Source organism: Silene latifolia, chromosome X (genome assembly GCF_048544455.1).
Source record: "Silene latifolia isolate original U9 population chromosome X, ASM4854445v1, whole genome shotgun sequence".
Classification (NCBI taxonomy): Eukaryota; Viridiplantae; Streptophyta; class Magnoliopsida; order Caryophyllales; family Caryophyllaceae; genus Silene; species Silene latifolia.
The window spans coordinates 57,629,083-57,655,958 of NC_133537.1; the positions used below are offsets into that span (position 1 = coordinate 57,629,083).

The window sequence follows — 26,876 nt, forward strand, 5'->3', positions numbered from 1 at the left end:
AGGTAGTCCCTATCCTAAGTTCTTGGGGTTCTAGTTCGGTTCCTACATTGATAGGTTCGGTATTCTCTATTACTGGTCCCCCTTCCCCTTCCTGTAGTATTTCTTTGGCTACGTAGGGAGGTATTTCAATTGAGTCTGGGTCTTGGTCATCCTCAGTATCATCGTAAACAGAATTGCACTGAAGATAACACAAGGAGTTAACCCGATTTATTCATATTAAAGTTTGAGAAAAGTTGAAACAAAGAAGCCATCTAATCTGTGGTCAGTGGCGGTAAAGGGACAGTGGTTGGGACATTTCCCGAACTACTGTTACTACTCGAGGCTAAGCTAGGAGAAACAAAGAGAATGGGGATGACGACAGGAGGAGACTCCTTAGTGACTTCTCTAGACTCTGACTCTGACTCCGACTCCGACTCTGACTCGAATTCATCGTCTTCTGGTTCTCCTTTGAACATCTCTCCTTCTCCAGTGGTGAGCTTGAAGAGTCTTCCCTGATTGTTGGTCCACTTGATTGATTTTCTCCATCCTTTCTGCTGATTTGCGTTTGTTTCTGTGATTAACGCGGTAGGGTTGAAGTGATCGTCTTGAAGTATCATGGTAATGATCTCATCCTGCGCGGCTCTAATAAATCGATCTTCTCCAAACAATAGACTAACAGCTTGTTCGTCTAAGCAAGGTGCTTGACGGGTTTTGACGGTAGGAACCGTTTCTGGAGGAATGAAGTAGCAATCGTGAAAGATCTCGATTCCAGCTAGCTTCCTCTCGAGATAGTGCCAAGGTTCGGGAAATCCGTGAAAGAGTTCTAGACTTCCTTCCTTAACGAAGTATCCGTTTAGGGTAGGGAGATAGGGTCGCATTTGGACTCCCACGTACTTACGGTTTTGAAATTGAGCAAGCATCTCGAGAACTTCCTCTTTGGTGGGTTTGTACCCTAGTCCAAGTGGTATCCTTTTTTAGTTGCCTTCCTTGTAGGGTGCGAAGGTGTTTCTTCGGATAGGGTTTAAAGGCATTCCAGGGAAGTATCCCTGGGATTTGAGTATGTGGTTGACCACCAAGTTGGAGTAGGGATCGTAGTATAAGGGTGCCAATTCACTTTCTATGACGCTTATGCTTTGGAAGCCCCCAAGCTCATATACTGGATCCGCGAGGACTTGATTGTTCGACTTCTTTTCGATTATTACCTTGATGGGTGACGAAGTGATCGTCACCACTTTGCCATTTAGTGGGATTTTGATCTTTTGATGAAGGGTGGAGGTCACCGCTTTGGAAGCGTGAATCCAAGGCCTTCCTAGAAGTATGTTGAAGGAAGCTTCAATGTCCACTATTTGGAAGTTAACCTTTCGCTCAATTGGCCCTGTGGCTATGGTTAGGTTAACGAGTCCTACGACCTTTCTCCGTGTACCATCATATGCGCGAACACCTTGATTGGTAGGGGTCTAATCCGACTCTTTCATGCCTAGTTTGTATGCCGTTTTGAGGGGTATGACGTTGACCGCAGAGCCATCATCCACTAAGGTCATTGGCACATTCTTCTTTAGACAAATGACAGTGATGTAAAGAGCCAAGTTGTGACTAGCGCCAAAAGGTGGCAAATCTTCGTCTGAGAAAGTAATAGGATTACTTAGCTTTGGTGATTCTTGGAAGACCAAGTTGACTACATCTTCGGGTGTGGAGTTATGTGCTACACTTAGCTTGGCCAAAGCTTGCATTAAAGCTTGGCGATGTGGGAAAGAGCTTGCTACCAATTGCCAGACTGAAAGATCAGCCTTTGTCTTCTGTAATTGCTTGAGAAAATGATCAGTGGAGTCATCTTCGTTATCATTTGGTGTGACAATGTTGGTTGGACCATTTTGAGTAGTATTTTGATATGGACGGCCTGAACGAGTTAGGTGGTCCACATCTTGGTCTTCACCATTTTGGACTATTTCTTTGACTAGGGAGTTTTCAATGAGATACTCGTCCTCATCATCATCGGCCCATACTCCATTGATTGTAGCTAGTTCTCTCATTCTCATGATCTCGTCTTCTAGTCGTGTGATTTGGTCGACTAGTTTATCAACCACGGCGACTATTTCTTGCATAGTGGCATTTTGAGAGAAGATTAGTGGCACATGCTCTTTAGGTGTCGCGTTGGGGTCATGTAAAGTTGTCACCACATTTTCCAATCCCCAAACTTGCCTATCCACACTCCTTGCCCATGTGATGTAGTCGGAAATGGTAGGGGAGATGGTATACTAGAACCCTTCATTCTCGATCGTGTGGATCTCATCTTCAATTGGAGAAATGAGGTGTGAACAATCTAAGGTAGATTCTTCACTTGTGATCACTAGAATCCCAAGAGGGTTCTGAGTGTTGTTTGGTTTACCTCCCGGCGGTATTGGTAGTTGACCATCTTCAATCATATCTTGAAGCACATTTTTCAACTTGTAGCATTTTTCTGTGTCATGCCCCTTACCCCTATGGTATTCACAGTACGAATTCTCGTCCCAGAACTTGGATTTCTTTTCAAGTTCGGGAGTAGGTCCTATGGGTTGGAGTTTGCCTTGCTTCATTAACCTCTTAAGAGCGTTGGAGTAAGTGTCCCCAAGATTTGTGAATTTCCTTGGTGGGGTACTTTTCTTGGATGGCTCAAGAAGGTTAACTTCATCAGTCTTGCTATTGGAGCCGTAAGAACGACTAGTTGAGCCTTGATATCCTCGACCTACCGTTTTGGACAAGAGCCCTTTACGGATGTCATCTTCAATCCTTGTTCCCAGTACGGTTAAGTCCTTGAAAGTTTTGATGTTTTGGTATCTCAAATGATTGGCATAGATGGGTTTGAGATTGTCCACGAACTTCTCCACAAGAGTAGCCTCATCCGGGCGTTCAACTAGTTGGGTACTAGTCTTCCTCCACCTACTTAGGAAGTCGGTGAATCCTTCTTTGTCATTTTGCGTAAGAACCTCTAAGGTGCGCATGTTGACTTGGATCTCGGCATTATCCATATATTGCTTACAAAACTCGATTGCGGCATCTTCCCAAGTGGCGATCTTCTTGTGTTCTAAAGAGTAGAACCATTACTTTGGGATGGTGTTAAGAGATGAAGAAAAGATCCTTAAGAACATCTCGGGTTTGATGCCTTTGATAGACATGTAATCCTTGAAGGCACGGATGTGGTTTAAAGGGTTTCGTGCTCCTTGAATTTAGGGATATCCGTCATGTTGAAGTTGGTTGACAATTTTGAATTGACGGCCTCATACTTGCGGTTATTCTCCCCCTTAAATGTCATCCCCTTTAAGGTACATCAATTGCTCCTCTAAGTATTGGAGTCTTTTCTCGGCTACAGTTATTCCCATGGGAGGATTTTCGTCCTTGGATTCACTCGCGAAGTCACCTACTATTTCACTTTCTTGAGGAGGCAACCTCCCCTCTACGGCGTAGATCCGGCCCTCGATGGTGTCAAGGCGATCATACACTTGGTCTTGAGTAACTTGGATTTGAGCTAATGCGGCTAGGATTCGATCATTACCATCTTGAAGTTGATTGAAATTAGCGTCACTTGTTTCAGGCATCTTGAAAACAGGATAAGAGATCGACGACAAATCAAAACACGATCGACCATTCTAGCATACTCGCTAAGAGAAGAAATTATTTGACTCTTGAAGTGGGTGTGTGCCACTTGTGTTGAGTGAGCTTTGAAGAAAAGACGAAGTTTTGAAAATGTGTATCCTAGTCAACTATAGTGTAGTTGTAGGAGTGGACTCGAAGTGAGGTTTTGAAGTGGGCTTGGGCCCGAAATTTGACTCGATAAACGGACAGAATTTTGACTGGGTTTTGCGCTAATCAATGGCCTTTTCGAAATTTCTGTTTAAAAAAAAGGGTTTTGATTTTTACAAAAATCGTCATGGTTTCGTTTAGAAATGGTGATCACGTAAGGTACAAACATTCATACAAGCATTATAACGGGATGTTGAGTGCATTTAAAAGGGTTTTGGTTTAAAGGGTGGGTTGCCATACCGAACGATCAAACCCGAAGTCTGTGGAGAGGCTTGTACCGAACAAGAGTAAGGCCGATTCCTAGTCCATTTCCTCAAGTAGTGAAAGTCCTTGATACAAACAAGAGTAAGCATCATGGTATGGATGACGTCAATCGCTATCCATCCTTAGGCCCAAATAAGAATTAAGACCGTTTAGACGGGACGATTGGTCGAATGGGTTGGGTTGGGCCTAGGAAGGCCGAATGCAACGATCTAGGAAGACCGAGTTATGAAAACCGACAATTGTCTTGTACAAACTATTCCTTAACCTTGTTCAAGTTTCACCCTTGGCTACACGTAAGTGCATTACCCCCAGCGGAGTCGCGATACTGTGGACAATGGGGCCCACGGGGGCGCTTGGGAGAGAGAACAAGCGTTTGCATTTTGTGGAGTCGCCACCAATTTTTATGGGAAATTGGAACCGTTCGAATACCTCGTGTCATGTCAAGACACAAAGTAGAGACATGAACACTAAGCAATCGTTACCCTTATCATTCTATGTCTAGAATGACTCTCGTGGATGCCAATGAACACGGATGTTCACAGGGATCTGGAGTAAGGGGTGAGGGTACGTATTAGGAAGATATTTTGATCGAACACCTAATCCCGCCCGCCTCGATAGCGGCCTCTACTAATGATTAGGGACATCATCTATACTCGATATATCATCGATTATATGCATGCAATGCAACATCCAAGTTTTAATCCTAACATGTGAAGATTAGACTAAGTCGGTGAACACGCAATTTAGCATATAATTAATGTCGAAGTAGGATTTAATGCTCAATTACATGTGAAAACATACAATTGATACAAAATACAATGATAAATACAATAATGAAAATTACAATAATGAAAATTACAATAATTACATCGGGTTCATTGATCTATGTCGAAAACACCTTTAAAACGGATAATTTGAGAAAGGGAATAAAAGAAAGGATTAACGAATAGATCAGTGGGTGATAATACAGTTAATAGTCAATTATACGCAAACTAATTAAACTAGGTCAAGCAACAACGGAGTTCAGAGACATAACTCAACTGGAGCAAGCAATAGAATCGCGCCCTTTGGAAGAGGCGCGGCGATTCTTTGCGTCTGTTCCAAGGGTGAGTTCTCGCTGTGAAGCCGGAACTGCAAATCGTTAATATTAATTGATGATTTTAATGGATTGATTAACATATTTACTCGGATAGAAGTGATTAATACATTATTTACATATGATTGATGGTCATGAAAGCAATAAAACATGGATGAGACGGAATTAAGATGGATTATTTACATGAATGAACGATTGATTAGCGACATAGGTGAACTAAATAGGTTAGACATAACGGATTAATGACAAATTGATGACGAAAACGACAAAAGACTGATGGAAATATATCAAAGGTCGAATTCCAGAAACCCGATATGAACAAATCGAATTCCTACAACCCGGATTGAGCTTAATGACGAAAACCCGCAAATATGAGATTATAAGGGATTTAAGTCGGATTTAATGATGAATTATACATGTTAAGGATGAGAAATAAATCACGGGGTTTTACTAACTTTTGAATTTGAAAAATGTATATATTCTTGCTATCAAGCCATAGAATAGGAAAAAAGGCTATATACTTAACTTAAAGGGAATAGCATCAGCGGCGAGCTTTATAAGAAGAATGAAAGCGCACCTCCTTTTTCCTTCTCGCGAACCACGAGAGCGCCTCGCGGCCACCTGTTTTAGAATACGGAAAACTTGAGAATGCGTGCTTCTTAGAAGCCCATGAGATAGCTCCTCCACCCCTTGTTCCGATCAAGCTACGCCGTTTCGAGCAGAATATTTAACCTCCATACTCGCTGCGTTAACAACCGGCCTTCCGCCTCATACGGCTCCTCTAGGGATGGAAGTAGGCCCAGCCCAGGCTTGTGCGGCCGAGGTTGGCCTCGAAATGAGCTTGGCCCCTTTTCGCCATATACAGATGAAATTATTATGATTGTATCGAAGAATTAAAGAAAACAAACAAAGATTGACGAATTACAGAGGACGGAGGAAGAAGAAAGGAAGCAGGAACTGCGGCAGCCTCACGAAGAGGCGCAGCAGAAGAAGCGCGCTCCTTCAAGAGGCGCGCAGCGATTCTGCGTCCTTTCTCGACGGTTTGTCTTCTGGAAAACCGTAAAAAGGGTTTTGAAGCACGGTTTTAGAAATCGGTTTTAACAAGGTGTTTTCGACATAAACCTTACATTAATGAGGATACAAAAAGTAAAGAACAATAAATAAAAGAGATATTTACACCCTCAGACTTACATGTTTGACGAAACGAGAAGAACTAAGTTATCGATTAGTGATGCTCGACTCGAATGTAGACGAAAGTGCCCTCGTAAGAAGAAAACGATTAGATTAATTAAGTTGATTATGGTGGAGTTGGTCAAATTAGTCGGTCATGCAAACGAGGCTGGTACTCAGAAGGATTCGAGCTTACGTGGTCTAATGTTCAAGCATGTAGACGCCAAAAGGTAAGAACAAAGGTCTAGAATGCAAAGGGAGAAGAGAAGGGCGGACACTCGCGTGAGAAATATGAGGAGCGAAGGCTCCTATTTATACTAATCACGTGAAGGAATAGGGTTTTCGGAGAGACTTTGGAAGTGAATCTCGGAAAGATATGAAAAAAGATACGAGAAATACGCAGAAATGGACCTGGGAAGAGGCGCAGCAGTCACTGCGTCTCTTGGAAGAGGCGCAGCACCTGCTGCGTCTGTTCCCAAGTGGTTTCCTCCTGCGGAAGAAAGATTTCCGTGTTTAAGTTATGGAAGGACGGAATAATTTGGTTTTCCTTAATATTTTGTATGAATATTACGGGAAATTGTTTACCAAAGAATAAAAGATTGTGAAATATTTATAAAATATGGAATAGAAATATCCGGAACATTCCGACTCGGGTTTTAACGGCTGTCATAAAATGAAGACGGTTTTAGGCCCGGACTCCAAATGTACTCTAATTACTGTCAAAACGACCGTATCGGCGCGTAGATGACAACTAAGAGGTAAGCATTAGTGTTTGAGCAATCACTTGACGATAAACTTACGAACTGTCACAAATCGTTCCGCGTACCAAACATGCGGCCCAATCATCACCGGGTGGTTGGCGAGAGGTGTAGAAATGAGGTATCTACAGAGAGCAAGTAACTCAACAATTCGGGGTGCAAAATGAAAGGCACCACCAATATGTTGATGACTCCTTTCAAGATGCTCAAGCTCAAGAGGATTCTTTTGGGCTCATCCGTGGCCTTTTCGGCATGACCCTTCACCACAATGACCCCCACTACGAACCAACCATCACCGAGCCACAAGTTGAGGAGGCCTATGAGAGGGCCAAAAGAGTAAGGCAAGCAAGAGAAAGGAGAAGGAGGAATCAAGGGACATATGAGCAAGGGGAAGGCTCGGGTCCCTCCAACAACCAACCATGAGAGCATGAGAGTACTCCTCCACATTGAGGGCAATGTGGAATCAAAGTGTGCGGGAGTAAGATGATTGAATTTGTAACATATGTACATTTCTTTTCGTTTCCATTGAATGTTGTGTTTAAAAAAAAAAAAAAAAAAAAAAAAAAAAAAAACAACGAAAATCCCGGCTAGGTGAAATCCCACATGGGTGGGCACCTAGGCAAGATTGGGAAAGGTGGCCGAGGACGGAATGAAAACCCGAAAGGGCATTCCGGGCAAAATGAAGAATCGAGTTGCGAGCCACCGATGAGAGGAAAGGAAAAGCTAAGGTGAAAACTCGAAAGGGCACCTTAGGCAAAATGAGGGATTTTCACCAAAAAAATTGAAAAATTGAAAAATGCACCACCAAAAAGATGGAGGGATAAGAAGGGAGCGATAAGGAGGATTTAGGAAGGAGGCTATATTTAGGATTTAATTTCTTTTTGAGTCAAAGAAAATTGTTTCAAATTAGTGGTTTTCATGTTGGTTACTAAGTTGTTGATCTTTATTGGTGTTTGGCCAACTTAGTAGCATGCCTTGCATTGCTTGGAGTGATAAGGGGGTGATATAAGGGGAGCAGGAATGATTTGGAGGATTGTGTAGGTAACCTTGCTATTGCCTTGGGATAAGGCAAGTGTGACCATTGCTATTTTGGAGAGACAAGAAGGGTGGTGTGAAGTTGATGAGTCGGAGTTGGAGGTGTGTTGTGTCTTGTTTAGAGGGATGACATAAGGAGGGCGTGTGAGAGAAGAGAGAGTGTGTCAACTTTGAGTCTTTGTTTTTCTTTTCATAGGTGGTTGTCAATGAGGGAGACATAAGAAGGTCGTGGTAAGGGAAGAGCGGTCATTTACCCTCGTACTCACCTTGAGGCTTGTGCAATTGCTTGTTTCGGGTTTTGCTCGGGACGAGCAAAAGTCTAAGTGTGGGGGTATTTGATAGTATCAAATATGTCGTGTCTAGTATGATAATTTTAGGTTGTTTATTCAAGTGTTGGGGCCAAGTTATGCGTTAATCTCGGACATACCGGCTTACTCTATTTCCTTGTAGTTTGGGTCACAAAGGACTTAGTCTTGGATTGATCACCTTTTGAGGCAAAGGAAGCAACCATATCAAAGAGTCAAGGTGAAGATTTCATGTCGTTTCAACCAAGATAAGAAGTCCGTCTCAAGCAAGCAATGACGAGTGAAGTTTGGAAAGTAAAGAAGCAAGCAAAACTTGGAAGTTCATAGGGGAGTCCCGAGCTTAGGCGAAGCCTGCGCTAAAACTGCGCAGCCTGCGCAAGATGCGCAGCCTGCGCAGGATGCGCAGCCTGCGCAGGATGCGCAGCCTGCGCCACCCTCAAAGAAGCCTGCGCAATTCTATTTTAAACACGGGCTTAATTAAACAGTCCGTGTTTTTGGGCTTATTTTTGGAGGATTAAACCTAGAAAGGAGTGCACCCCTATATATACTCCTCATTTTGAAGATCTAGTTATCATCTAATTATTGAATAATCTCTAGAGACTTTTAGTAGCAAGAACACTTTATTTTGGGTAAAAGTTGTAATCTTTTAGCTTTGGATGTTAGTCTTTCCTCATTTCTTGGGTTTTTCTAAGAAGATGGAAGGCTAATCTTTCCTTTGCTTGATGTAATTTGATCAAAGTATCCAACTTTGGTATTGTAAGACTCTTAAACCTCTCTTATTTTATCTAATGCTCTTTTCTTGTGCTTAATTTCTTATGTTGAGTAATTGAATGTTCGGTTTGATCCTCCTTGCATGTTATTTACTTGACTAGAGCAAATTCTAAAGAAATGGTTTAATTTAGTTGGGATTGTTGAAGCAAGTTTGTTGTTTGTTGATTTGGTTTAAAGGATTCATACAACAAATAGGAAAGTCTATGTCTTTTGCTCATTTGTATGCTTTAATCTTATGAGGAATTGATCCTAGCTTCATCTTTTGGTTAAATTCTTAACGCACATGCTTAGTCTCTTTTCATGGTTTAATGATTTGTTGCTTAAGTTTGAAGGGTATATGTAGATGGTTTAATTTACATGTATCAACATCTTGAGGTGATAGTATTGGGTAGATATTTGTAAGAGAGTAAAAAAGAGTCAAACTTTATCATTGTTGGGTCACTAAGAGAGAATTACATCAAGTTTTCTCCTTTATATTGAATCTTGCATACTAGTTGTTTGTAGAATTGTCTCAATAGGAAGATCTCCAATCTTTACTCATATTTCCATGTTTGTTTCCCAAAACCAATCCTTTTTCATCTATGTTTCCTACTAGTTGACCTTTGTTAATACCCATTGTTTGTGATTAGTGCCTTTTGTTAAGTTTAAATTGTCATTAGGATCTTAATTAGTAGTAGAGACCTACTTAGCAGTCAATAGTTCACAATTCAAGTTTTTAGTTGTTAACCCTTCTCTTGTGTTCAACCCCTTTTGTAACACCCCTTCATACCAAGGTACCTTACCAGGACTACCCAAGCATGAAAGGCTGTTACCATCTCGGTTGCCCGAGGTTAGTATATACCAAAAGCGTCCGTCCTAAACACATTTATTAGAAGTACTGTAATGTATTAATGTTTACAACAATCCAAATCCAAACCAAAACCAGTAAAGTGAATACAACTGAGGACAACTACAAAATCACAGCTAAGACTCGTGACTGTGACACTACAACTGGTGATGACGACTTCCCCATGACCGCCCAAGCTCACCAAATGCAATACCTGTCAAGTCTGCTCACCATCCCCGAATGGATCACCGCAGGTTTTACAAAACAACAACAACGGGGTCAGTACCATTCAATCAATGTAAGACAAAAAAACAATGTAACCGAATGATCATCCTCCATAGTAACCGACTACACACCAAAGTGTGTAGCCCTGCCAGATTACCCATCGCAACAGGTAATCCACTCCGCCAGTGGGTGACCGCAGCCATCCTCACCAAGTCCAGCTCATCAACGAGCGACTAACAATCCCTATCCCTTAATGTGCACATCCCCTCCCGTGACGGGTTCCACGGAGGGCGAACTAGGGTGTGAAGCCACTCCCGCAAGTGACTCCACCACAATCACACAACACCACAGCATCACAGCTGTCGCAACACCACAACCGTCACAACACAACCACATCACCACCGTCATCACGACACCCATACTCCGATGATCAAGAGATAACAACAATTACAACACAAGCACAGTCTTAAATCAATTAACAGTAACTGAGTAGGGAAACCCTACCTTTTCACAATCCGATATGCTCTAATCAATCATACAATATGCATAGCAATTACCACATCATCACCTACAACAATTATAATCAACAATCAACACACATATATATAATGACCAAACCCTAAACCCCCAAATTAACCCAAAACAATAATTAGGGCAAAACCCTAAAGGACAACTTAATGAGACTCATGAAATCAAAGACTTACCGACATAATCGACGCAAGGCAAGATTCGTTAGACTCACGAACAATCCACACAAATGAGAGGGAGATTTGGAGAGGATTAGAGTTACGTTGTGTAGTTTAGGTTTTGTAAAATGTTTAGAAACTGTAAAATGCGTCTCAATATAACTCTAATCCTTTCTAAATCAACCGCGGAAAATATTACCCGTCAGACCGGATACTCGGTCGAGTATAGAGTATACTCGGCCGAGTATCCTCTACTCGGTTGAGTATTACCCATACTCGGCCGAGTATTCTTGGGCAGCAGCCAAACAGAATACCCAACACACTTTACTTGACCGAGTAGGCCATACTCGGTCGAGTACCAGCCTATAAAATCCGTAGTATTACAGTCTTCCCCCCTTAAAAAGAACTTCGTCCCCGAAGTTCCAACCCAACCTATAAAACATGGACACTTAACACTAACTCCACAAACCACTCTTCCTTCCACAACATGGCTCACGATATCGTCTCAATAATAGCATAGGCTCCCAATACTGACTCCATAACATTACCAAATAACCACAATATAACGTTGCCAACCTTGTCTCACTTCCATAACACTCACTAGCAACTCAATACAAGGACAATCCACAAAACAAGATCAACCATCGAAACGGAATGTTACATTCTACCACCCTAAAAAGGAACTTCGTCCTCGAAGTTTACTCACACTCATAAACATCATCTTCCAACTGTCAAAACTATCGGACTCATAATCATCATCATTCAACTGTCAACACTATTGAAATATTCTCTTATTCCTAAATATCGAACTACTACAAGCATGGTCATGACCTTTAATAAAATCAAAACAAATATCCGTCCTTTATGTTACACCAACACTCTACATCCAATTATACTACCATATGCACAACCATCAAAATCTCTTTTATCGCATCCTACTCCTCTTAAGATAAATGTTACGTCCTCGTAACTCACTAATACTAAATCCTAGCTATATTTTTTTCATTATCCCCATCACTACCGCATGTCAAAGATAACCACTTATAATCTGAACAGTCGCCATGCATATATCTTAGGCTCTCTTACTTAAACAAGTCTCATCCTTCAATTCACTCGTCACACCCCTTAACCTATACCTCAAAATCTTTAACTTAACCCAAAACTTCAACTCTTCCACATTACCGCAACATGACACACCTCTCTATATAAACTATATAAAACTCATATCACCAAAAGCATAACTCACACTCCACACTTATTACGTACACTCACACTAGATCCTCAAGTTCTTTTCTTTCATTACCGCAAAACTCATACATAACTTAACATGACACCAATTCCCAATATCCTGCACTCACTATCTCAACAAAAGATTATGAACCACATGCCGCTTTCAGATCATTACAACACATATTCCACGAATCACTTGCCATGACTATGACTACCGATGCCTCATCTTAAAACAAGATCAAAATTACTGTAACAACTTCTCACAACTGTGTCCCATCAACAGAATATCACTACACCATGACAACAACGAAAACATATACAACTCTCTTTCATATCATACTCTACCCTCATTCCCAAACTGAAACTGGTAAGAAACATCAACAACCAAAACAATAGTCTACATGTTCAACCAAAACTCACAAGGAACAGCAGCAAACAAAACAGCAATCTATGTTTAACTGGTATGCACTTTCGAAAACTCGTATCATAATCATCTCACCTACTCCACCACAACGGGTGACAGCATCATAACACCGCCACCAACAGCCGCACCGCAGTGCGAAAATACCCGCATCACAACACTAAGTACCGTGCCCGGATCACCACCCGAGGCACCACAACCACACCGATAGACATCACAACATACACAATCCCATAAACACTGACTCAATATAACATCTCGGACAAGAAAAACTTACTCAAGACTGCTTTACCAGACCACAACACCATATATCATACGGAATAAATAGACAAGATTCTCATGCATACCATCCATACTTTTCCATGGAATAAACATATATCATGAATACACATGCAAGTATAACCAGTCTTGTCAGACCACCCAAACTATGACTTTTGATCATCATTCCACCAAGTTACCGTATCCAACATATATTACAGAACATTCAGATAACAACATTATAACTATCACACCATACCGCTTCTCGTGAGGTCACAACCTCACACAAACATTTATATACATCTTAGACCCATAATCACATCCAACTAGTCAATCTTGATCACGTAAGTTACCAATTGACAATGAATATCTCTTATCCCGACTTAACTCAGATGCCCTTCCTAACATATCTTCTCTTACACACAATTATCACCCCTCCGGCAAATGCAGCCATAACATCAGTACCCAACTTCCAGCGAACACCTCGTATATCCACATCTTATACTTCCTCACAACCAAACATACTAACCACCTCCACAAAATCAACCTCATTAGAACAACTAACTTCCCTAAAGTAACATCATCCTCAGCCACTAGTGACACTACTATGACACCAACATCCTTCATGTGACTACTCTCTTACAATCACTTCTTAATATAACAATCTATTTCCTCTCTTTGGTTATCATTCCAAATAACGAACATCCAATCCATCAACAGAACATACCTCAACATTATTCCCAATTCTATCCTTTATCATATCGCTACCTAACTCTCCACCAAAATCTCAGTTCTTGCAACACTCCACAAGCTTCTTATTCCCTTAATACCTCAAAACTCACGGCTAACACGTCGTCCTGCTCTCCTATATAACCATTAACTCACACCCTCTAGTGGGGATATCGTACATTTCATAATTTTCCTACCTTCATGCTCATTAGCTTCGGTCAACGTTCTCTCAACTTACTTCCATCCCTCTTTCTACCTTTTTACTCAATAATACCAGTTAATAATTCTTCTCCTTTCTCTTTCTACCTATCTCTGTAGTAATTTGTTTATTTTCCATAGCTCCACAACTCTAATTCCATTAATTCATATCAATATCTTATCATTCTTCTTATCATTTATCATCTCTCATCTTGCTTCGCACTCACCCTTGTCACCATCAAGTCCACGCACTAACAGTTACTCTTCAATTAGTCGTATCTCTAGAAACCAAAATTCACTTCATACCGTTAACTGTCCAAAGAATTACACACTAGGCTCACCCCTTGATATTCCAACTTCCCAAACTTAGCCACTATCTACAAATCCACATCGTGACATAACTTCCTTTAAGTTCACTATATACCTCTCTTTCCGATCTTCCTACAACAACCTTCCATTACATATATCCTTAAGCAACTCTATCCTAGTTGTCTTCCTCCATAAACCCTTACACATCCAAATATGCCACTATTCGTATCCCTTATCTCAATCTTTCATTCTCATGCTTCTTTACACTTACATCACCCTTGCCCATATACACTTACTTTTATACTACTCAACACACGACTATATCACTCATCATATCTCACAAAACATGCTCTTTACCTCGATTAGCTAATCATTCTTCCCTTTTCTTTTTCCACTATCCTTCACAACCACATTAACACATGTCTTCCATACCCAACACATGTCCCTCATAAGCCGTCATTGTCCATGTCATAACTTCCGGTAACTTACGTATCAAGACCGTCTCACATATAAAAGAATGCGTTAAGACTCAAAACATACATGTGTATATACCCTACGACTTAAAACAATGTAAAAACATAGCCACCGGCTCAAAGTGGCCGCCCAATGAGGTACTTGGTCGAGTACATAACATACTAGGTCGAGTACAGGATACTCGGTCGAGTAACTATATTACTCGGTCGAGTTTTCGACTCCAGAAGCAAACTCAATTGTCGCAGAAGGATTACTCGGTCGAGTATTGGGAATACTCGGCCGAGTAGACCTTACTCGGTCGAGTATGAGACTACTCGGCCGAGTTCACGACTCCAAACGCTAAATAGTATTATCACAGAGAGATTACTCGGCCGAATATGGAATACTCGGTCGAGTATAAAAGATACTCGGCCGAGTAGGGACTACTCGATCGAGTATCGGCGCAGTTCTCAGCACCGTCTAGTTTTCGTAAAACAGTCATATCTCACTCGTTACTTGGTCATTTTGGGCGTGTGACCTATCGTTAGAATCGTAAGAGGACAAGATATCACCTCAACTTGGAATTACAGCAATATCATTTCTAGAACTCGACTTATGTCAGTTTTAAGACAACCCTTCCGTAATCGTTCTTTATACAAATCGAAATTTCTTAACAAAACAACTTAAACATGCATAAAACAAACAATAACGATCCAATACTTCTAAAAACCAGTAGATGGGTGAACTTTTATCATATCCACATGGAAATTAAACACGACATTCATATGCATAGACGCATGACCTTAATCACATGCTACTACCAACAACCAAACATTAACATCATCATGTTCATATACACATGTACCACTACCATACTTCATGCTCAAAATTCTATTAAACAGGTAACATAATCACATTCTTCATGCTCAATATCAACCAGATACAAATTCACAATTCCCCTATCATATTTTACCATGTTCCAACACTTAACATGCCAACATATTCGTGCTTAAAGTTTAACATCACAATCCTCGATGCATCTTTCAACAATTATCACATTCCACTTCTTTCATCATTTCATCCAACCATGCTCAAGATTCAAACTATAGATATCAAACTCACATGACTCAAGCATACAACAGTTTTCCCCATGTGACCGGCTTGAGATCGTAAGGGCCTTAATGCAACTTCGGGACGTCTCCCAAGTCTTTGCGGTAGCTCCAAACAACTCTCCCCGGGTTCATTTTATTTAGACTCCCTAAGATCATTGGGTTCATTTGTTTTAGGTGCCGGAATCGTCGGCTCTGATACCACTTTGTCACACCCCTTCATACCAAGGTACCTTACCAGGACTACCCAAGCATGAAAGGCTGTTACCATCTCGGTTGCCCGAGGATAGTATATACCAAAAGCGTCCGTCCTAAACACATTTATTAGAAGTACTGTAATGCATTAATGTTTACAACAATCCAAATCGAAACCAAAACCAGTAAAGTGAATACAACTGAGGACAACTACAAAATCATAGCTAAGACTCGTGGATCGTGACACTACAATGTTGGTGATGACGACTTCCCCATGACCGCCCAAGCTCACCAAATGCAATACCTGTCAAGTCTGCTCACCATCCCCGAATGGATCACCGCAGGTTTTACAAAACAACAACAACGGGGTCAGTACCATTCAATCAATGTAAGACAAACAAACAATGTAACCGAATGATCATCCTCCATAGTAACCGACCACACAACAAAATGTGTAGCCCTGCCAGATTACCCATCACAACAGGTAATCCACTCCGCCAGTGGGTGACCGCAGCCATCCTCACCAAGTCCAGCTCATCAACGAGCGACTAACAATCCCTGTCCCTTAATGTGCACATCCCCTCCCGTGACGGGTTCCACGGAGGGCGAACTAGGGTGTGAAGCCACTCCCGCAAGTGACTCCACCACAATCAAACAACACCACAGCATCACAGCTGTCGTAACACCACAACCGTCACAACACAACCACATCACCACCGTCATCACGACACCCATACTCCGATGATCAACAGATAACAACAATTACAATACAAGCACAGTCTTAAATCAATTAACAGTAACTGAGTAGGGAAACCCTACTTTTTCACAATCCTATATGCTCTAATCAATCATACAATATGCATAGCAATTACCACATTGTCACCTACAACAATTATAATCAACAATCAACACACATATAATGACCAAACCCTAAACCCCAAATTAACCCAAAACAATAATTAGGGCAAAACCCTAAAGGACAACTTAATGGGACTCATGAAATCAAAGACTTACCGACATAATCGATGCAAGGCAAGATTCGTTAGACTCACGAACAATCCACACAAATGAGAGGGAGATTTGGAGAGGATTAGAGTTACGTTGTGTAGTTTAGGTTTTGTAAAATGTTTAGAAACTGTAAAATGCGTCTCAATATAACTCTAATCCTTTCTAAATCAACCGCGGAAAATATTACCCGTCAGACCGGATACTCGGTCGAGTATAGAGTATACTCGGCCGAGTATCCTCTACTCGGTCGAGTATTACCCATACTCGGCCGAGTATTCTTGGGCAGCAGCCAAACAGAATACCCAACACACTTTACTCGACCGAGTAGGCCATACTCGGTCGAGTACCAGCCTATAAAATCCGTAGTATTACACCTTTACTCCCACTTTACTATTGTTTTAGTTTAAAGTTAGTAGAGTCAAAGTCTAGGGTATAAATTGTTAATTTGATAGGTTAATTCTAGTATTTTACGACACCTAGTCTTACCAAGTCAGTGCTCCTAACGACAAGTAACCGAAAATTAATTTCCAAGTGAGTCCGACCAAAAATGACGCCGTTGCCGGGGACGGTGTTAACTTGATTTGATTTTTTTAGATTGTTAGTAGTTGTGTCTTTCTTTGCCTTGGGGAAGTAAAACTCCTCAAGTTTTGTTCTAATTGTTTTCGAGTTGTTTGATATTTTGCATGTCTAGAAGATCACAAGGTAACTTGTTACCCATTGATCACGAAATTGAAAGGACTTTGACAAATAATAGAAGACTTGCTAGAGGTACTTTGAAAGGTATAGGTGAGGTTGTAGATATTCAACCAAATACTATTGAGTTCATCAACCCTTTTGCAAGAGAAGGTGAGGAGAACCCAACACAAAATCCAATACAAAATCAACCCACAATGCCTAAATTTTCATCACATTCCGTACCAACCGAGGAGAACGTACCCAATGGTACTCCCACACCACAACACTTAACCGGAAATTTCATTGCTAAATTCGCATTTATCCAGTTAGTCGAAAGAAGCCAATTTGGGGGGGTGCCTAGTGAAGACCCTCACTCTCACATGGAGACTTTTTGTGACTATTGTGATGCGATTTCACAAACCGGTGTAACTCAAGACCAAATTCGATGGGTCTTATTTCCTTTTTCTCTAATCGGCACCGCAAAACAATGGTTGAAAGGCCTTGATAAGGCTACTCTTGGAATTGACTCTTGGATGAAGTTGGCTCTAGCTTTCTACAAAAAATTATACCCACCGGAAAAGACTAACATGCTAAGAGCTAAAATTACGGGTTTTAAGCAAAGGTATGAAGAATCTTTGTATGAAGCTTGGGAGCGATTCAAAGGAATTTATCGCTCATGTTCATGGACTTAGCGAGTGGTTCTTGGTACAAAAGTTTTGGAATGGTCTTTATGAAGACTCAAGAAACTGTTGGAATATGTGTCCTTCGACAATAATGCGATCACAACTGTCGATCATGATGATCACATGTTTAAGTCTCATTTCAATAATACAATTGGGAAGTAATATTTTACTGTCAAGTGGTCCACACGTATCGGTAATGATTGGCTGACTAGAGTTTGACATTACTGTCGTGCGACGGTGGTGATCAGTTGATCCCCTTAGGTCATACCTAAAGGATAACACTCTTAATTGATTATTTAATTGATCGTATGACGATACGAGTTAATTAAATTACTTAAAATTAACGGACGATTTTGGAAGTAATATTTATGTATCTCATTATAATTTGATTAAATAAGATGCGGTCTAAGTGATCGAATTGTTTTATTACTTAGATAAAATTATTGTTTAAGGAAACAATTGCATTTGAATGAATTATTTATTATAAATACAAGATGTTATAATTTACAATTGGTAAAGTGTTTTTGGTACAAGTAATTGTGAATTACTAAGTCGATTTTGTACATGACGTATTTTATTAATACGTTGATTTTTAATATGTTAAAAATACATGACAATTTTACATGACTTGTAACATGTGAAAAATTGACAAAATTGACCAATTGACAAAGATAAAATGGAACCCATTTTATCCCATTTGGACCGAAATTAGGAGGGAGTATGGTGTTTATATTATGTTAAATTATTTGAGTGGAAAACAATATAATTAAACCTAGTCTCCTTGCCATGCAAGCCTAATCTTTTCTTGGGATGAATAGAGGCTCATGCATTGGCCTTTCTCTCTCCCATACCCGGTTTTTCCAACCCTCACAAGCCAAGGGTTTGTCTTTTTGGTACATACACTACTCTTGAGAAGAATCAATTGATATTCATTAAAACATTATCTAAAATATAGTTTTAGAGAGATAAAAAAATTTCTTCCTTCTTCTTCCTCCTCTTGACCGAAATTCCAAAAGGACAAAAATATTTTGGGTCAATTTTATTTAAATTAATATTGTTCTAGTATTAATAATATTAATTTTATTAAGAGGTTATCTTGGGTATTATTCCTTGGGAGGGATTCTATACTTGAATCCTTTGTTCATCCATATTAGGAGAGCTCAAGAACAAGTGAGTAGGAGAACTCTCTTGTGCCTTTTGATCCGAAATATCAATGTAAGAATGATGATTTCTTCTCTATATTTACTTATGTTTGCATGCATAAGATCCTACTTATTTTTATGACTAAATTAATTCAAACATATATGAATATGTTGAGTATAATGAGACATAGATTTCTAACAAGCGGTATCAAGAGCCTTAGGTTGTTTGCATGCAAATCTGTTATAGTTTTTCCGAGTTATACGATTAACATATAAAACTTATAAATTTGTGCTTATTATGTTATATCACGAAATCAATTATGCATATTAAAGTTTCTGATCCTAAAATGTATTTAGGATATTTTGGTTAATTTATGGATTTTTATTGTTCATTTCATATAATAATGGCGTTAAAAATGTGATTTTATGATAAAAATGTCATTTTCGGACTAAAATTAGCTAAACTTCGAATTTTTCAGTGGAGTTTTGGATATGTTTTCACATATATTATTGTTAGATGACCTGTAAAGTTTCATAATTTTTGGAATCTTTATGCTCGAAATATGGATTTTTCATGATAAAAATCGAATTTAAATGAAAAATAGGTTAATCTGAGATAAATTTCGAATCTAGTCATAGAAATTTAGTATGTTGTCACATGAAATTTTACAAGATGTGTGTAAAATAATTGGCTATAATGAAGTCTTTATGCATGATTTATGAATTTTTGATGAAAAATAACATAAATAGTGACTTAATTAGTATAAATTGCTAAAACATACTTCATGACTAAGGAAAAACGTCACATGTTGCATTTTATCATATAGTTCAGATCTAAAATTGAAAAGTTGATATATATATTTTTCTCATGTTTTTATGATTATATTTGTTAAATCCGATAAACCGCAACAATGTTTTTCCCGATAAATTTCGAAATTTTTAACCTAAGTTTTTGAACATTATGAGTGTCATGGTATTTTTCCAGAATGTTCATGAGTTTAAATTTCAAATTTTGAATTTATTTGAAATTTTTATGATTTATTTGGAGTTTATGGCATTTTATTGTAATTTTGAGTCCATTAATGAACAAATTTTAAGAAATATAAGTTAATTATTGTCAATATGTTAGTGGAGACTAATTTTGAGTCCTAATTTGGTTAGGGTAATTAACTTGTGCATAAATATGATTTTATGTAATTTATTGTGATTTTAAAAGGTTGAATCACGCAAATCCGTAAAAACCGTTTAATATACGATATTGGCTCCATAAAGGCGATTTAGCATAAAATTGGGCATGTTCATACATATTATAATGCTGCATTTTATTAATGATTGTCATAATTTTATTTTATGTAATTTTTGAATTGTGTATTTTTTACTTAGTATGGCCTTAGTTTTTAATTGGTATTACCCGAAATGTATGGGAATATCGATTCTGTTGTAATTTATTGTGATCTCGTATCACCATTTTGTAATTTAATAGATTTATTTTATTTTAATTACAAATGTATAATAGGAAATTATGTAATTTGTTATGTAATTTAATTATTCCGGAGTTCCTTGAAGACGATGCCACTCAAGAAGGCGATACATTAAAGATGGTGTTACCTCGAGATGCGTGCCAAAACCGAAGTTCAAGGGACCAATGGAGTTGGTTTCCGAATACGTAATAGTTAATTATATTTTATATTTTAGGAAGGCCATACTAGGATTTAATTTATGCTTTGCATTTTATTTATATGTTGCATGCATCGCTAAATCGCCATAACTAAAACATGCATTGTCATTTTATCGAGTTTATCGACCGTGTCAATTACAATTATCGTAGTTCACCGCTTTAGTTCACTTAAAACGTGATAGATAATAAATTGACATGACCTCTCGCTAAAAATAAACAATTGAGACATAGTCTTACCAAAAAGTAGAAACCATGAAAACCTATTTCGCGAGGGAGTGCACTCGGCCACCCCGGGGTACAAACTTTGTTACGTAGGGGAAGTGGGTGATAAATGTCTATCCACCGAATTCATGTTGATGAGGGTTTCATCGTCTACCCCGTGCCCAAGTTAATGTGAATTTGGATCATGGACACATTTATTTGAAATTTGGATTGACCTCAACGGACGTATTCGTGACCGTAGTCGCATGTGTTCCGGGCTATAGATAAATATTAGAGTAATTTTATCGACCGAGATTTCTAAAAGTAGAATCGATTAAAGAGTTAGTCCACCGAGTTATATTGATAAGGGTTTCATTCGCTACCCCGTGCCCAAGTTAATATGAATTTGGATCTCGGAATCATTTATAATAGTTGGGTAGAGGTCACTATATAAATGCTCATATCTTGTTAATTTATTTACAAGTATGATATTAAAAAGACAAATGTTAATATTTCCTTTCCTCCATACTTGTAGCTCATTACAATGAATCCATCAAACGCTACTACACCGATAACTATTGAGTCTTGCCACAATGTTTTTGACGATGTTTGCTTCAACAATGATTTCGACACTACTAGAGAACTTCATTTTGGGATAGGTTCGGATGGAAACCTTAACTTCATCACTTCTTCTAGACCACCTACTACTACTAGATCTCTTGTGAGCCGGTCTCAGGAAGACCGTCTCATAAAATCTATAGGATCTTTGTCTTTGGAAGAGAAGGATGCCGAAACTAGTGGGAGCTCGAGCAATCAAGCTCTTGCTTCTAAGGGCAAAAAGTTTAAGAAGAAGGGAAAGAAAGGGGAAAACTTCAAACCAGTTGAAGATGAATGGCATTATTGCTATGACATGGGATATTGGCTTAGGAATTATTCCGTATATTTACAAAATATAAGGGAAGGAATCATCGTTCCAAAAGGTAAAATTCCTAAGTAAATTTATGTTATTGATATAAATTATACTTCCACTACCACATGGGTACTGGATACCGGTTGTGGTTCTCACCTTTGTAATCATGTACAGGGTTTAAGAGACGTGAAGAGGCTTAGCAAAGGAGATGTGGATCTACGCCTTGGAAATGGAGCTCGAGTAGCGGCTGAATCCAAAGGAACTTATGTATTAGCTTTGCCTAATGGATTTGAGTTGTATTTACATAATTGTTTTTATGTGCCTACACTTTCTAAAAACTTTATTTCTATCTCTATGTTAGACATGGAAGGATTTTGTTTTGTCATTAAGAACAATTGTTGTACTATTTCGAGGAACGACTTGGTTATAGGCCAAGCTTCTTCCATTAATGGCATTTACATTTTAGAAACCTCGAATCCGACTAATGATATCTATAACATTCAATCAAAGAAACTCAAATCAAGTGACCCAAATGAATCGTTCATTTAGCATTGTCGATTAGGTCACATAAACGAGAATCGCATCAAAAGATTAATTTCGACTAATGTGATTACACCATTTGATTATCAATCATATGGAACATGCGAATATTTCCTCCTTGGCAAAATGACTCGAAATCCTTTTAGTGGTAAAGGGACACGAGCAAGTGAACTATTGGGACTCATACATACCGATGTGTGTGGACCAATGAGTATCACCGCTCGTGGAAATTATGACTACTTCATAACCTTCACCGATGACTTGAGTAGATATGGGTATATCTATTTAATGAAGTATAAAAGTGAAGCGTTTGAGAAATTCAAGGAATTTCAAAACGAAGTAGAGAACCAATTGAACAAAAGGATTAAGGCACTACGATCCGATCGTGGTGGAGAATATCTTAACCTTGAATTCGATTCACACTTGAAAGGTTGTGGTATTATATCACAACTTTCTCCACCCGGAACGCCGCAACTCAATGGTGTTGCTGAAAGAAGAAATCGAACCCTACTTGATATGGTTCGATCCATGATGAGTCAAACCGAGTTACCGAACTCGTTTTGGGGATTTGCAATCCAAACGGCAATTATATCTTTGAATAATAGTCCCACAAAGGCAACCGAAAATATTCCATTTGAAATGTGGAAAGGAAGAGTTCCTAATCTATCCTACATGAAAATTTGGGGATGTGATGCTTACGTCAAGGCTAAGACCGACAACAAGCTTGCCCCAAAGTCCAAAAAATGCATCTTTGTAGGTTACCCCTTGACCTCTCGAGGATACTACTTCTACAAACCTCAAGAGAACAAAGTGTTTGTGTCTTGCGAGGCTGTCTTCTTAGAAAGTCAGTTTATTTATAAGAGACAGAGTGGGAGAAATTTTGATCTTGATGAAGTTCAAGAGCCACAAACCGAGATAGAGACGCAAGAAGATGTTCCTTCGTCGTCTAACACGGTTGTCTCTCCTCCACTTAGAAGAACGGGCCGTGTTATTCGCCATCTCGATCGATATGTGGGACTTATCGAAGAAGATGGAACAGTCGATGTGTTGCTTTTAGAAAGTGACGAGCCCGCCACCTACAAGGCCGCAATATCTAGTCCTAATTCCTCCTTATGGCTTGAAGCCATGAAGTCCGAGATGGATTCTATGCATGAAAACCAAGTTTGGAACTTGGTAGATTTGCCTAAAGGGGCAAGACCTCTTCAATGCAAATGGATTTTCAAAGTCAAGAATGGCATAGAAGGACATGATGATGTCTACAAAGCTAGGCTAGTGGCAAAAGGATTTACCCAAGTCCAAGGTCTCCATTATGATGAAACCTTCGCCCCCGTAGCCATGCTAAGATACATACGGATTTTGTTAGCGATTGCCGCATTTCATGATTATGAAATATGGCAGATGGATGTCAAAACCGCTTTTCTAAATGGGCATTTAGAAGAGGAGGTGTACATGATACAACCCGAAGGTTTTGTTGATTCTAAAAATCCTAACAAAGTGTGCAAGCTTAAGAGATCCATTTATGGTCTTAAGCAAACATCTAGAAGTTGGAATCATCGATTCAATCATGTTATAAAAGAGAATGGTTTCACTCGAAGTGTTAAGGAACCATGTTTATACATGAAATTTAGTGGGAGCAATGTTGTGTTCTTTATCTTGTATGTCGATGACATACTACTCATTGGAAATGATATTCCGATGTTGTCTTCTGTTAAGAAGTGGTTAGGTAACCACTTCCAAATAAAGGATTTAAAAGAAGCACAACGCATATTAGGTATCCGGATCCATAGAGATAGATCCAAGAGGATATTGGCACTAAGTCAAGAGTCTTATGTTGATAAGATTCTTCGACGGTTCAGCATGGACAAATCTAAAAGGGGATTGGTACCTATGGTAACTGGGACCATATTGAACAAGTCTCAATCTCCCTCCGAACCCCATGATGTTGAACGCATGAAGATGATCCCTTATGCTTCCGCTGTTGGATCAATCATGTACGCCAAGATATGCACACGTCCTGATGTCTCGTATGCCTTGAGCATGACGAGTAGATATCAAGGAAATCCAGGTGAGAATCACTGGATAGCCGTCAAAAACATCCTTAAGTACTTGAGAGGAACTAAGGATTCTATCTTGTTGTTTGGAGGAGACACCGAGCTCCGTGTTAATGGTTACACGGACTCAAGTTTCCAAACGGATAGAGATGACATGAAATCACAAGCTGGTTTCATTTTCATGCTCAATGGTGGTGCCGTTAGCTGGAGAAGCTTCAAAGAAGCGTGATCATGATTCAACAACGGAGGTTGAGTACATTGCAAAGATCGGAAGGCGCTAAGGAAGCTGTGTGGATCAGACAATTCACGAAAGGTCTAAAAGTAGTACCTACCGCCAATGATCCCATCACTCTTTATTGTGATAATAGTGGGACGATCTTCCAAGCTAAAGAGTCTAAGTCTAGTAATAGATCTAGACATGTACTTAGAAAATATCATGTAATTAGAGATTTCATTGAAAGAAAGGAAATTGCGATATGTAAGGTTGGGACGGATGACAACATAGCTGATCCGCTCACCAAGCCTTTATCGCAGGCCAAGCATGATGGACATGTTGCGTCCATGGGACTTAAACGTGTACCAAGTTTATGTTAGATTTTGAAATGAAATAAAAGTGTTGTTTTTGTTCATGTTCATAATCGCATTTGTCTTTTATCTTTTCTTTATACATTGTTACATCCAAACGGGTTGCAGTGACAGTTGAACCCCGTTAAAGTGAACACGAATTAACATTGTATTCGCCCATAGTCACTTACATGAGGTGACGTCTTGAAGTGACTAAAGTGTGATGCGATTGATGGCAAGTTCAAGTGCCATGAAGTCATATGAGATGATTAGTCGATCACATAGGCAGACTGTTAGGAACACTTTGTCTGGCCTTATGACCGCTTATAGAGTTCTGGCAAATTTATATAGCCTGGTCGTGGCGAGAGCTACTATAGTATTCTAATGAGTCGATTCTTTTGACTAAAGACTGTTCGCCTAAGATGGCACAATTTCAGATTAACTTTGATTTGTGTTACTACGACCTTCGTAAATGGGGTCAAATGGGCATATTTTGGGTTATGATGGCTGTGGCTAGTCGAAGGGAATGAGTGCGATAGAAATTGTCCACCCCTAGTCAGGGTTATAACAATATCTCAGGGCCACTCGAGGAGTAATGAACTGGAAATGCGTGGCCACGCTCGGACGGTATCCATGGTGGATGATTCCGGTCAATCAGTTGTTCTCCAGATCGAGGAAACCACTCTCGATATGATCACTTGTAAGTACGACCTGAAAGACACCTTGCATTGAGTGGGAGATAGTAATAGGACAAGAGAATTGGTGACGCATACTTGTCGAGGACAAGTGGGAGATTGTTGGAATATGTGTCCTCCGACAATAATGCGATCACAACTGTCGATCATGATGATCACATGTTTAAGTCTCATTTCAAGAATACAATTGGGAAGTAATATTTTACTGTCAACTGGTCCACACATATCGGTAATGATTGGCTGACTAGAGTTTGACATTACTGTCGTGCGACGGTGGTGATCAGTTGATCCCCTTAGGTCATACCTAAAGGATAACACTCTTAATTGATTATTTAATTGATCGTATGACGATACGGGTTAATTAAATTACTTAAAATTGACGGACGATTTTGGAAGTAATATTTACGTATCTCATTATAATTTGATTAAATAAGATACGGTCTAAGTGATCGAATTGTTTTATTACTTAGATAAATTTATTGTTTAAGGAAACAATTGCATTTGAAAGAATTATTTATTATAAATACAAGTTGTTGTAATTTACAATTGGTAAAGTGTTTTTGGTACAAGTAATTGTGAATTACTAAGTCGATTTTGTACATGACGTAATTTATTAATACGTTGATTTTTAATATGTTAAAAATACATGACAATTTTACATGACTTGTAACATGTGACAAATTGACAAAATTGACAAATTGACAAAGATAAAATGGAACCCATTTTATCCCATTTTGACCGAAATTAGGAGGGAGTATGGAGTTTATATTATGTTAAATTATTTGAGTGGAAAACAATATAATTAAACCTAGTCTCCTTGCCATGCAAGCCTAGTCTTTTCTTGGGAAGAATAGAGGCTCATGCATTGGCCTTTTTTCCTCCCATACCCGGTTTTTCCAACCCTCACAAGCCAAGGGTTTGTCTTTTTGGTACAT

The 26,876-nt window shown here is 39.3% G+C and overlaps 1 non-coding gene across 1 annotated transcript; it reads right to left on the reverse strand.

Moving 5' to 3' along the window:
- Positions 1-18,064: 18,064 nt before the first annotated feature.
- Positions 18,065-18,166, reverse strand: LOC141625317 (small nucleolar RNA R71). The gene has a single exon (XR_012535103.1). It is a non-coding gene; the product is annotated as a small nucleolar RNA R71 (small nucleolar RNA).
- Positions 18,167-26,876: the final 8,710 nt, after the last annotated feature.